Source organism: Podarcis tiliguerta, assembly GCF_965153285.1.
Source record: "Podarcis tiliguerta genome assembly, chromosome: Z".
Taxonomy (NCBI): Eukaryota; Metazoa; Chordata; class Lepidosauria; order Squamata; family Lacertidae; genus Podarcis; species Podarcis tiliguerta.
Window position 1 is genome coordinate 26,553,302 of NC_139553.1, and position 13,926 is coordinate 26,567,227.

A 13,926-nucleotide genomic window follows, 5' to 3' on the forward strand; every position below is an offset into this window, starting at 1 on the left:
AAAAGTTTATCATTTATAAAATATAACACAAAAATCTGCAGAAAGAAACCAACAATTCCAGTATAGGAAAGTGGAACTTGTGTAGACAGCAAGGGAAAGACTGTGTGTTCGCCATTGTGGGCAAGACCACAACTCACCATATACAGCAAAACAGTAGCAGCAAAAACATCATAACTATAGTTCTCCCCCCCCAAAAAAAAAGTCTGCCAAAAAGTTTGTGTGCCTATATAAATCTCTTTATTGTCAATGACCAGTCTCTCTCTCTCTCTCTCTCTCTCTCTCTCTCTCTCCCAGCTCCCCATGTGTATGTGTGCAGGTGCTTAATTTTTAAAAGCAGAGTTCTATCTCTCAGCCCTGTTATGAATGCCATGCCATTCTTTGTTTGTCACTCTTTTTAATGAGGTTATATTAGGGCTGTGATTTTGTATTATTGGTCAGTTGACTCTAACAAAAACATTATTGATACATTAATAATGTGGTGGAAGTTCAAATTAATCCTCAGCTTCAAATGTCTCCTATGGGTCCCCCACCTCTAATCATTCTTCAACAAGTCATTGACTTAGCCAAAGCCACACACAGAAACATGGACAGGAATTCGCAGCAAAAAACCTGAGATTTTAGTGTTGCTTTCAGACAGTCACTATGTTGCCCATGTTGGCCCAGGATGAGACCAGACTTCTCCCACCTGAGCTAACGTGTATATTGACTCAGATCCTACTGTCATTAACAAGATAAAAACCTGTCAAAATCACCAGGCCAGGTACCATTTCTTTGCATGCAGATATGAAGGCTGGGAGCTTCACTTCCTTTCTTTTGGCAAACTGAAGACAGCTGAGAATTGCAACAGCAAAAGCCACTCACTGCATCCTTTAAATTGGGTAATCCAACATGGTGCTCCCTAGATGTTGTTGGGCTCCCAACTCCCATAAAACCCAGCCAGTGTAATCAGTGGTTAGGGATGGTGGGAGTAAATCCAACAAGATATGGAGGGCATCATGTTCAGGTCTATTCACTCCCCAGTGATAGCATTCCACATAGGAGGAATCACAACCGAGGAGGCCCTTTCCCTTGTCATCACCCTCTGAGCCTCACTCAGAGACGTGATCTGGAGAAATGCCTCAAAAGCTGATCTAAATGTTCGGGGATTTATAGGTCAAAACCAGCACTTTGTGCTTGGAAGCATATATGCAAACAGTGCAGCTAGAACAGAATTAGTGTTGCATTAGTTGCTTTCTGCAATAACTGAAGCTTCTGAACCATTTTCAAATGCATTTCAAATGCACATAAAATGCATAGTCTAGTCTTGAGGTTACCAGAACATAGATCAGTGGACGCAAATTTTATATAAATATGTGTCTTTTTTCCTCTCTTTCCTTTTTGGTGATGCATTCTAACCTTGGAGTGTGCTATTTGTTGCTCTTCCTTCAGTAGCAAAATGCCTGGGCTGGTCATAAACTCTGCCCATTCATTTTCTCCCATCTTTTTTGACACTCCTGGGATATCCCAGCCACAACAGAAGTCAGTCCTTTGATTCTGCAAAAGAGCTCTCTCCACCCTTTCAAGTTTGAGAGAGACTTCCTTTCTATAAATTTTAATAGGGTAGTGCAAGAGAGTATCAAAATGGCAAGACATATTTTCTAAATATTTAACAAGGATCTCTCAATTATTCAGACCTCTTCCAGAGTTCTTTGAGAATACTCGTGAAACTTTTACATGTTTCTTTAAAAGGTACAAAAAGAAACTAAATATTACAAATATGTTTCTAGATTGAAACTGATAAAAACAAGAAATATATATATATTCATACATTTGTGGTAGATATAAATGCAATTTTCACTGCTAAGTGAAGAGCAAAGGTATTAAGCTCTGCAAAGGGGGGAATATGAAATGTAATATTAATAAATGGGCTTTACCTACCAAATGATGCATTACACTAGGCATTCATTTCTTGTTGCCTTCTTGTCAAATTACATGCATATTTCACACTTAAAAAAAAACACAGCTTCTATTGAATTTTGCAGGACTTGTGTTTAACAACACAGCATCTCTTGTTGTGTCATTTATATAAATCTCATCATTCATTTGAAAGGGAAAAGCTATTAACCAAGAAGAAATGATTCCATCAAAGTGGAGGGGTGCTTCTCAAAATTCTTAGCCTCACATTTTTGGTATACTGAATTAACTGGTCTTGAAGTAGAAAAAATGTACAAGGAATGCTTCACTATTTTATTTTCACTTCTGATTTCTAAAAACCCTTTCCTTTGCCTATGAAGTAAATGGACAAGGTTACATTGGTTATATTATATATTCAGCTTGTTAAATGATAGATTTTGACTTCCTACATAGAATAAACAGCATTTCATCCAGGGATGGTGGAGGGGCCCACCTTCTACCCCCACATGTTCGCAGACACACAGAAAGGGACATCTGAACTACTCATTTTTGGGCCAGGCAAAATATTCTGAAGGAGCAGGAAAGTCAGAGAAGTTCAATTCAGTTCATATTAACTGATTCAAACTTTGAAAACAGTCAATCTTTAACAAATCACCCTTTTCTGAATTTTCCAATGCAGTTCTCCAGGCAAATGATGTGCACGCATATGTGTATATCAGGAGAAAGTGTGCATAAAATGCAGATATTAGTGAAAATAACATAGAAGAGTGCATTAAATCACAACAAATTGCTTTGAATAAAAAAATCTATATATCAGGAGACATTCATACTAAAATGCCAATGAATTTTCATGACGGCGTTAAAACAAAACCAAATTGGTTTGGTAATGCAAGGAACTGATCTTAAAATTGGGATGGGTGGGAAGAGAAACAGAAAAACTGAAAACTACAGATTTGTCCACCTTTATGCAAGGAGAAGGGCAAACTGTTCCATCAGCTATCATGATTTCTAAGCACACTGCTTAATGTAAGGTTTCTATTCCTAGTTCCTTTGGCACTGTGTCAAATTCTCGCAGGAGTTTTTGCCCCTATTCAAAGCACCTCGACTTGAAACATGCAAACATAACACTTCTTCTAGTGGTGTGTGTGCATCAATTCTCAGCTCTCTCTTTTTAAAGTGTGGATGCTGATGGCTAAATCATTATGCACTTAGGAGCGACCTCTGGTAAGCTCTGTAGCTACATATACAAGCCGTTAGAGGTTAACCGCTAACAGGATTCTGTAGGCAGCAGTAATTTTGCAATGTGTCTACCAACCATAGACATTTTACCATTTGCTCTTTTTTTTCTTTTCTTTTACCCTTCCCCAAGGTGATAAAACCTCGTTCGAAAGGTTCTGTTAGCTTTACAATCTTTACATAAATAAGAATCAGATTTGTTGGCTTCCCTATTCAATTATATACCATGAGAATCAGGGATGTTGTGTGTGTTAATTAGGCTGGGTGGTGATACGTGATTCATCTTAAAGATGGGGATCTTGAATTCTCCAGGGCAATAAAACAACCCTCAGAAATGGCTGGGTAGCATTTTTTAAAAGTGCTTTCCTCCTTCTGTTGAACTATTTACCCAGATAAGCTGGTTGTGGGTTCTGCTGTCCCCATTTTCAAGAGTCACAAGAACACTGGAGACTTCAGCCTGTAAGTTATCTGAAGCATGCAGGCCTTGTTTCTTACATAAGCACATAGTGGAGAGCCCTCTGAGTAAAGCAAGAGACAACAGATCACACCAACATTTCAAGCAGCAAGGCTTTCTACATTTTACATTCTTACTTGCAAGTCCATTAGCAACAGGACTGGTGCTGTTTTCATGTAAAAAGACGGGTTGTGTGCCAAGGACTCCCTTCTTCAGTACTTCAGAAAATGGGCTGATTTGACTTAGAACACTTTGGGCTTGCTCTGCTTTGACTCAAATCTGAAGTCAAGCTTTGCTTCAGAAAATTCGGCAGCAAGTTTTGTACTTTGTGACAGACCTGGATTAAATCTGCAAACAAAGAAGCCTCTTCGGAGTGGATGATGTCTGCCAAATGCTAGAGAAAGTAGTGCAGGGACTTACGAGCTATATGCCTTTACAATTTAGTTGTATTTTTAAAATAGATAAAATACCATTTCCCTCTTACTGATTGGATGAAAATTGCAGATGGGCCCACTTTTATTTGTCCCAACATTTCAAAATGAATTTATTGCCGCTATTTCCTCAATAGTTGTGTTCCTCTCAGTTTCATTGTATCATTAAGGATATGCAATTTCGTGTCACAGCTTTTGTTATTGCGTTCAGGATTAAAGGTGTTTAGAAATGCTTTAAAATAACTGGGGAAAGTAGTGTTTCAGAAATGGCAGACACTGAGTACTTTGTGGAGGAAATGACCGGCAGAATCCGAGACCAGGGAGAAGAGTCGATGGAAGAAGATTACAGAAATATTGCAAAATTAATGAATGTTAGAAGTATATTGGAATGAAGTTATATGGTTTTAGCAGAAGGGTTATTAAGAATTATATGAATATTAAGTGTTAATGTGTTAAATTGGAAAATTGAAAGTTAAATTGTGTTATGATAAAATATAGAACAAAAATTGAAGAAGAGGGAAAGGATTTGTTGAACTAGATAATTTGAACTAGAATACAAAAAAGGGAGGTGCGAGGAAGTCGAGGAAATAAGCTAATGAAAGATTTGGATATAAAATTTGGATGTGTGTTTTTGTTTTTCTTTCTTATGTTGTATTGTTGAATTGTTTTTTTCTCTTTTTTATTGTTGATGTGTTGTTTGTTGAACTCATGTATTGTCTTTTTTCATTGTTTTTCTTTTTATAATTATAAAATATCTAATAAATTTTATTAAAAAAAGAAAAAGACACTGAGTACTTTGAGCAAATAACATGGGGAAACAGGTTATATTTATTAAATATAAGAAATTAGAGGATCTGCAAGAAACCAATTTAACCAAATTAAACCGAATTAAATTAAATTAAATTTGTCCAGGCTTACTCCAGCTTTCCAAGAAATGGAATTATTAAATTACTGAATAACAACAACTAACACTCCATGTTTTTTCTTTTTAACTGAAAAATCAGTTGCATCTGTTTTATGATTTGCTGATTATTTATTATTTTGTGACTGTATTTTACCTGTTTATGTAACACACCCTGGGACTCTAGATTGAAGTGGGTAAGAAATACCAGAGAAGAAGGAAGGTCCAGCATGAGACTCTTCATCTCAGGGTTGTGGGTTCAAGCCCCACATTGGGCAAACGATTCCTGCATTACATGTGGCTGGACTAGATGATGCTTGTGGTCCCTTCCAACTCCACATTTCAATGATTCCAAGGAAGGAAGGAAATGTTGAGAAACGGGGAAGCACAGGTGGGATAAAAATGTGTAAAATAAAATAAAAGCAGTGTTTTCCTTATTTTCTCTCCTTTGCTGCCTTCGAAAGCAAGGATTTAATAGTAATTCTTAGAAGCCATGCAAAAATCCATACTTTTAAAATGACACGCAAACAGTCAAGGGGATATGCTTGGCACGAGGGCAGGGCTGCTGTCTGCCTGAGGGTGGGGGAGAACAACTAACACATTAAAAATATATTAAAAAGCCATTTTTACCTCTTATTTGTTCACTTTGAGACAGCTAGGTGGGTTGGCGAGTCCATCAAATTCCTGAGGTGAGCACTAATGAGTTTTAACCCGATTTTTTTTTCACACAAAAAGAACATCTGACTTCCTGCGTGCATGCACACACACACACACACAAAAAGTGGCATTTGCCAGTGCACAAATTGCTGTGGAAACCACTTTGCAGAGTCCCAGTGGACACTTGCCCTTCTAATGCTGATACTCAAACCCTTTTTTTCTTGCAAGTGCAGCTTTGGAAAAGAATTTCACTTAGTTTTTGCTTCCTGAGACATTCATGAGATGAATTAATCTATAACTGTTTCAACACTAGGCTGCCACCTCAGAAGTGATTTTCTGCGCCTTCCGTGACAGTTGTTCCTTAGTTTCCGGGGGGGAGGGGGGAGAGTTGCCTCTCCTCCTAGAATATAGATCAGGAGGAATGTTTCAGTTGTTCCAGTAATAGCTGCAGAGCTGCTTCTCAATGTCATGCATTTAGAAAGCTGGCAGATTGATTAACTGCTTATTGACAGTTTTAGGTACACACTATAATTCCCCTTCAGGTACTTTCATGTGCTGAGCTACAAACATAGTCTCCAGGGAATTATCCTTTCAATATTTACAACACTGTTTTTTTTTCTTCTTCTGAGTATCTGGGTATGTTTAAAACAGTAGCTCTCAAATACAAGCACTGTGTCACCTCATTCATTCATTCATAACATCTATATTCTGCCTTATACCTTGTGCAAAAGTTTAACACATCCAGGCATTCATTATTTGCCCCTTAGTTTGAATCAGATATAAGGAACATTTGTGATAATTGTCTGCACTAGTCAAAACACAATATGTTGTATATTGCTTTGAGATACATCATAGGAAGTGATTCACAAATGAAATAAGATCATCATCATCATCCAAAACTTATCAGATAAGCCCTGCATACCTAATTCTCACTGAAGGCACAGTGGATTGAAGAGACACAGCCAGCCTCCAGCAGATCAGTAACAAATGGCTGGAGATTCTGCCCCAGACAAAAGCATGGCAATGCTATTCTGCATCAGTTATAGCTTCTGGACCATCTTCAAAGAGCAGCCCCATGTAAAGTGTGCTGCAGCAGTCCAGATTAGAGATTATTAAAGCATGGGGTATCAATACTAGGTTCTGATGGGTTCCTTTCAGTTTTTCAATTTTTCCAGTCTTAAATTCAGTTCAACCCATTTCCACATCAGTTTGAGAATTTTTTTTTAAGTCCTCATGAAAATTTAAAGAAAATCCTACACTGCCCCAAATGACTGCTATCATATTAATTGTTTCCTCTTGGGATAGATGGGTGGGAAACACAAGCAACATAAGCAGACTAGATGCTAAGTGAGTTGGACTGATATAGCCTGTTCTGACTCCTCCCCAATCTTGCGGTACTGACGTTCCATATTATGTGTCCAGTCCCATCTCCCGGAGCAGGCACAACACCTCTGTAGCTCCCAGTGCTGGATTATCCAGTAGACAGACCAAACACGTGCTTAGGGCACAAAAAATGAGAATTCAAAAAAAAAGGGGGGGGGATTTGACATTTGAAATTTCAAAAAATAAAAAGCATTAAAGTAGTCATTATTGTTAGATTTCCTTACATTCCACACTTTTCACACATTTTTCTGTTCTCTTTTTATTTCTCCCCACATCAGTCAGGAGATAAATCCTGCTAACATAGATAAAAAATATGTGAGGAAATCAGATCCTGTGGTGTGTTGCAAAAAATCTATGTTTTATTTTTAAAAGTTTTTTTATATTTTAGTATTGTTTTTGTATTTTGGGGGGAGCACTATAACCTGTTAGGACCTCTAAAGTGTGGGATAAGCAGCCTCATATACAACATGACGGGGTTAATACCATAGAGTAAGCTGCCCTGCTAGGCTTAGCTATGTCTACTTCCTCTCACCTTTGGAGGAATAATGCCATCAAGCCTTTGTTCTCTTTCAGTCTACCTGAGAAATTCATTGTGTGAGGAAGTCTGGCTGCTCCCAGCTCATACCACATGGCTCTCACAAGCCACTCTTGAGTTCCTATACCAATAATCTAGGAACCTTCACCACTTTGCAAATAAGCTAAGTTTTATTGCCTGTGCAACTTTTTCTGAATGCTGTATGGAAAAGCACATGAATCAGACCTTTGCATAGTTTGTAAATAAACTATTTTAAAATTTCCAAATGTGTGGTCTTTTTCTATGCTAGGGGAAGAGGTGAACTTTGGAAGGAATGGCATTTTTAATGGTCTTTATAGTTTACTTTAGTGGGACGCGGGTGGCGCTGTGGGTAAAACCTCAGCGCCTAGGACTTGCCGATTGCATGATCGGCGGTTCGAATTCCCGCAGCGGGGTGCACTTCCATCATTCGGTCCCAGCGCCTGCCAACCTAGCAGTTCGAAAGCACCCCCGGGTGCAAGTAGATAAATAGGGACCGCTTACCAGCGGGAAGGTAAACGGCGTTCCGTGTGCTGCGCTGGCTCGCCAGATGCAGCTTGTCACGCTGGCCACGTGACCCGGAAGTGTCTGCGGACAGCGCTGGCTCCCGACCTATATAGTGAGATGAGCGCACAACCCTAGAGTCTGGCAAGACTGGCCCGTATGGGCAGGGGTACCTTTACCTTTACCTATAGTTTACTTTGCTGCATATTTGTGATTTTATGTCTCTGCTGGGGTTCTCTCATTCAAAGAGTACTTGCCCCAGACTTGGATCTTGGCATCCAGGAATTCTCATTTCATATCTATATTTTTCTTGTCCCAACATAAAGATCTTAATCCAGCCCTGCTAGCCCTTTCTCCTGGCAGGCTCGGAAAAGAAGTGCACTGTTCTAGAGACACCTAATTAAAATGCCTGAGAGAGATGTAATTATACCTCTCCCAAGTTGTTTTCCCCTCTCCCTCTAAATATTTCACTTTGGTGTCAAACTAATAAAAGGAACAAGATTTAACTTTTCTTCTATAAGTTTTAATGAATACAAATGCAAAACAAAAGCAATTTCTTGGGAAATAATAGGCTTTTCCTCTGAATTAACATATTTAACAAATAGAGATGGGGGAGGAAGGATTGCAGCATGCAATGTGATTAACCGAGTTGTGAAGGAAAGCAAAGTGACTGCATTTTATTTTCCTCCAAAGATTAAATCTTCCCCCAATTGCCAGCACACTCCATCCTCTCTCAACTGTGAAGCCATTTGCATTCAAGGAAAAAAAAGACTCTTTCTGAAAGATCTTTGTACAATAATTACTATTTGCTAAGTTTTCATCAGAACGATGATATTTTCAGTGAAGTACCCTGAAGGCAGCCTTTAAAAAATGTTTCTGCTTTTTGCTTTCTGAGATAAGTTGATTTTTGTGGGTTGTCAATTTACTCCCTTCTCCCCAACACGTGCGCACACGCACAAACACAGAGTAACTGAAACAGACAGAGACAGATTGATCCTATTTCAGAGTATCATGTGTATAACAGCTCTCCTAGGCGGCATATACACTATTCATTTAAAGGATATTTAAAGTACATGATTTCCCCCAAATATTCCTGTGAACTATAGTTTTTAAAAGGATGCTGGGAATTGTAGTTCTGTTGTATGTAAACCACAGTTCCCGTGATTCCATGGGAAAAGCCATGTCTGTTAAAGCCCTTTGAGTGTGATTTACATGTATGGTTTGTAGGCAGCCCAAATGATGCATTTTCTTCAGTCATCTTTTTTATTCTGAAACAAGAAATGGAAAATGGTTATAGTCAATTGCAGAGGCTATGATATGAGTTTGAATCCCCACGCATCTTACTCTCTGACAGCAGAGAGTAATAAGCCACCAATGAGTGGGTATGCTTAGAAGAAAATGGGAAATTGTGAGTATAAAGTTGAAACACTTGCTCAAGGACTGGTCTGAACAGAGAAGCTCCTTGGTCACTTTCCTACAATAAGCCTCTGCCCAAACACCTATATCTGAGAACATTGGAGGGGGGAGATCCAAAGTGGTCTTCAGATCTTTACCAAGAGATCTTCTAATTGACCTGTCATTCATGGGAAACAGCAGCAAATCTTTTTTGACTGGCTGTTCTAATCCTAAGGACAACCTTCACCAAGATACCCAAAGCCATTTCCACACACACACAAAGTGTGAAACCTCATTAGGTTTTAGCACCTAAGAAGCGCAGCCTTTTAAAAATTAGAAGTGTTTTTATTTTCGCCCTTTCTCACTACACCCCCCTCAAGAACTGTTCCTGGTTAAGTATTAGCACTGTATGCAAATGTGCAGTGACATTTCTTAACAGGGACAGGACATTTCAGAACAGGTGCAGAAGAGGTGCAAAGTACAAACAGCTCTGTGAACAAAAATTCAAATAGTGAGTTTGGGTAGCTTTTCCCATTACTTGAGATTCATGCAGTACTACAGAGATGACATTTTTCTGCCGAAGAGGCATGTTCTGTAGTGGACAAACTTCTGGGGACCACCTTGACAGTGGTAGCCAGGGCCACAGGCAATAAGTGGAACAATGGAGCAGTCTCTTAATCTTGAACTCAAAAATTCCTTGGTTTCTACACATACACTTCCTACATCTCTCAGGGCATTTCTACACTTACCTTTTGCCTGCTCTTTCCAGGCTCAGATCTGAGCTTAAAAGCTCCATATCAGAGTGTTTGTTTGCTTGTTTGTTTGCCCTTAAGCTTTCTCTGAAAAGACCCTCTTCAATCTGAGCAAGCATCCATTCAAGTTTTCCACGGATTGCTATTTGCTCCAGCTGACCTTTAAAGAGCAAGTTTTCATGGGGAAAGCTTGAGAGCAAAAAAAGGGGGGTGCTCCTGAGACATGGAACTTTAAAGTGTGCACTGTCCCTGGAAAGAGTGCAGAAGAAGTAAGTGTGAATAAGCCCACAGACTAGACAAGAAAGAGGCATTGGCAAGGAACAAGAACACTTTTCAGATAGCCAAAAGCAACAAGGACAGTGTGGAGCAGTCCAATGGCACAAGGAGCATGACCATGGAACCCCTCTGTTCTTTTCCAAACTTTGTGGAAGCAAATTGTTCAGTCAGAAAACTCTGTGGTACAGGAACACCTGAACTGCTCTTCTCCATCTTCCTGCCTTGCCTTGTGTGTTGCTCCAACACACTGACATGGGATGGATGCTATTTTACCTAGGTGGCTTTGTGGGCAGCTGAAAACATTGACTCACTCACCAGGGGGAATTATCACTGCCACAGCAACCTCTGCACCCCTATCAGAAAAGTGTCCATATATGTTTTCTGGGCAGTGAGTCCTGTTTTCAAGGTTTCTGGACAAATGTCAACTCTATATGGAACTTCAGTCTGAGGTCCTCTCTAATGAGCAGGTTAAGGCATGCTTCCTCATCAGTCTGTTGAATGTGATTTTTGCTCTGTGGACCTCACCATATTCATTCACACAAGCACTTTGCTCTAGCATCATGAAGAATTTATAGCTGAGGTGAAGCACCCTTTTGAGGATGTATGAAAGGAGGAAATGGCTAACCTAACAAGGTTCTGGCTCACTTCTGGAAAATCCCTGCTCCATCTGCCTGTGGAACAAAACCTAGACTGGAATGGTTGGACAGTTTTAAGAAAATCTGGGGAATGAGGGGTTTCTTTCAGCCCAAGAACCACAACTGTTGAAAAGGCACGTGGCAGTTGGTGGGTGGGATTAGAAGCTAAAGTGGGTAGAACAAGAAATGCTCATATTATATTTGTGCTGTAGGCTTGTTTCTACATACACACACCCCTCTCTAAGCTCCATCCTGCCAGGCAAGAATCATTATATGAGTTCATTGATATATTCCAGACAAGCAAAAACACTCAAGGAAGGTGCAAAGCGAGGCTGCCAAGATGTGTGACCTAGAGGGTCACATTCAGCCAGTGGACCTGAGGTTTTCTCAGCACTGCTGTACATCAAAGAGAGACACTCACAGCATTGTTGCTGCTTTGTGCTTCAGAATCCTAGTGCAACAAACTTGTTGGCATTTCTTCCTCACTGATTTCCTTTCCAACTTTGCTTTATTCTGAGTACTGTAGTTCTGATAGCATAAAGCCTTAGGCAAACTATTGCTTGCAGCATGTATACAGCTCAGACCACATTTGGAGGAAGCATGTACCCACCATGTCTTGTCTGTATATTATCCCCACTTCAGACTTCTTTGTTTTTATTTTTATTTTTTATGACTTAGCTGAAACTTGAGATTGACTCCCAGCAGCCTTTCCCTGCATTCTAAACTGCTGTGTTCCAGCTTCTCTTGTCCTTACACCCTAGGGAGCCTGTCAATGCTCTGGGAATCAAGCGTTTCTTGGGGGGAAACATTGAAAACCCTTGGCAACTGAAGAGGGAGGGGGGAAACCCACTTCTGAGCAAGGAAATGTATTTAGGCAGGAGTAGAAGGAAGAGGGCAAGATCACAGATGATAAAGAGGAGAGAACAGTCAGGATCAAAAAGAGTGGGAAGATGAAAAAGAGCAGCAGAAGTGATGGGGAAGAAACTGCAAATGTGTCACAGTAGCACAAACAGATTTGGAAAATTTATTTGAAAGTTTTGAGATTCAACCATCTTTTGGCAGTAGCTCCATGCTGACTTCCCTGGGAGGAAGCACCACTGAATAATATGGTATTAATTCTGAGTAGGGGTGACAGAGAAATTCATTTCAGTTTGCATGTTAACTAATTCTCTCTTAAAAAATAATAATTATGATTTTCAGTTATATACATTTCAATATTTCTACAATCATTTTAACATTCCGAAACTCTACTTCCTTCCCCCTCTTTCTGTGGTCCCTTAAATTTATTTTTTCTATTTCCTGCATATTCCACATTAACTTAACTTATTCATTTATTCATCTACTTTAAATATATACCCTTATAAAACTGCAGGTTATTACAATAATCCTGCCAATGTTCTTATCTGTTTATAGTTGGTTTGCAAATATTCAATAAACCATTCCCATTCTGTTATACAAAGTTTGTTACCTTGATTTCTTTTTTTTTCTGGTAAGTTCCGCCATTTCTCATATTCCATAAGTTTTTTTATCCATTCTTCTTTCAACAGGACTTCTTCCTCATTTTTGGGCAGATAATATTCCTGCTGCATGTTTAACTAATTCTCATTTTCTGAAGCAATATGTTGGTACCTTTGCCTTTTGCCTCAACAGTCCCAAAGGCCACCAAGCCACCACAGCCCTCAAGTTGTGTATGAACATGATTCTTGACAGTTATTTTGGCCTCCTTGTTTATGACTAAGGATGGGGGGGGGGGATTCATTATGTAGCATTCTTTGCATACTACTCTTTCTGTTCCCAACCCCTTATATCAGACAAAGTATAGGAGAATACATATGCACCCCCCAAAAAAACCCCCATAGGATAAACTTCCAAGCATAGGCAGAAGAGAGTGGAGTGGCACAGCTCATCTGTCAAAGACGTATGGAACAGAACCAGAGGACTCTATCCAGCCTTTCGTGGACCAGCTTTTTAACATGCCATTGCGAGTTGTTTTTGAGCGCTCACAGCTGCATGCAACCCACCCCCCAATCTGCTCTTGAGCTGAATGTGTGACATTGACATTCGCATGGCCGCCTCTTTGCGCAGCCCCCGCTGAGGAAAGTCAGCGCAGATTGATTGCAGGAAATGACAGCTGTCCCATGTGGAGAGGCCCGGAGAGTGTGCACCTCTTCTCCAGAGAGCTTTACTACTAAAATGGAAATGTACCCCTTTCTCCTTGGGTAATATTGGAGAAGATAAACAAAAAGTTATTTAAAGACCAGTTATGAGGGCTGCGTTTTACAAAAATAAAACCTGTTTGTTTGACTCACGCTATTTAAATCCTGCTGCCTCCTTTTATTTTTTTTTAAAGGATACTATTTGCATCTGTCAGTTTTAAACAAAAAACAAAAACCATTAAATTCAATTTCTGCCTTTCCGGGCCATCTGGCAGGTTCAGAGTTTTGATCTGGTGGTGGCTCCTCTAATAGTTTTTCAGTGATTTCTTTTCAAATTTCTAAACATAATCCCTGGTCACTCAATTAACAGCCCTCCTCGGTGCACACTTTTGGTATCCATCTGCTCAAGGTTGTCTTGAAATGACACTACCTTGTATTTGGCATTCATAACTGTCAGACTAACCTCCAACATAATCCACCTTCTGTTCCAAGCTTGAAAACAGATTTTTTCAATATTTTTTTTTTTAAAAAAAAATTCTAAAGATTGTCAATAATTTTTTCTTCCTCCTCCTCTCTACTGTAAAGATTCTGTCCTTGTAGCAGTGGATGCTATTGCCAGATGTAAAACTATTTCAGACTTTGGAGTGGCTCACACAGATAGACATGCAGCATAAAAACACACGATCCTGTGGAATTACAG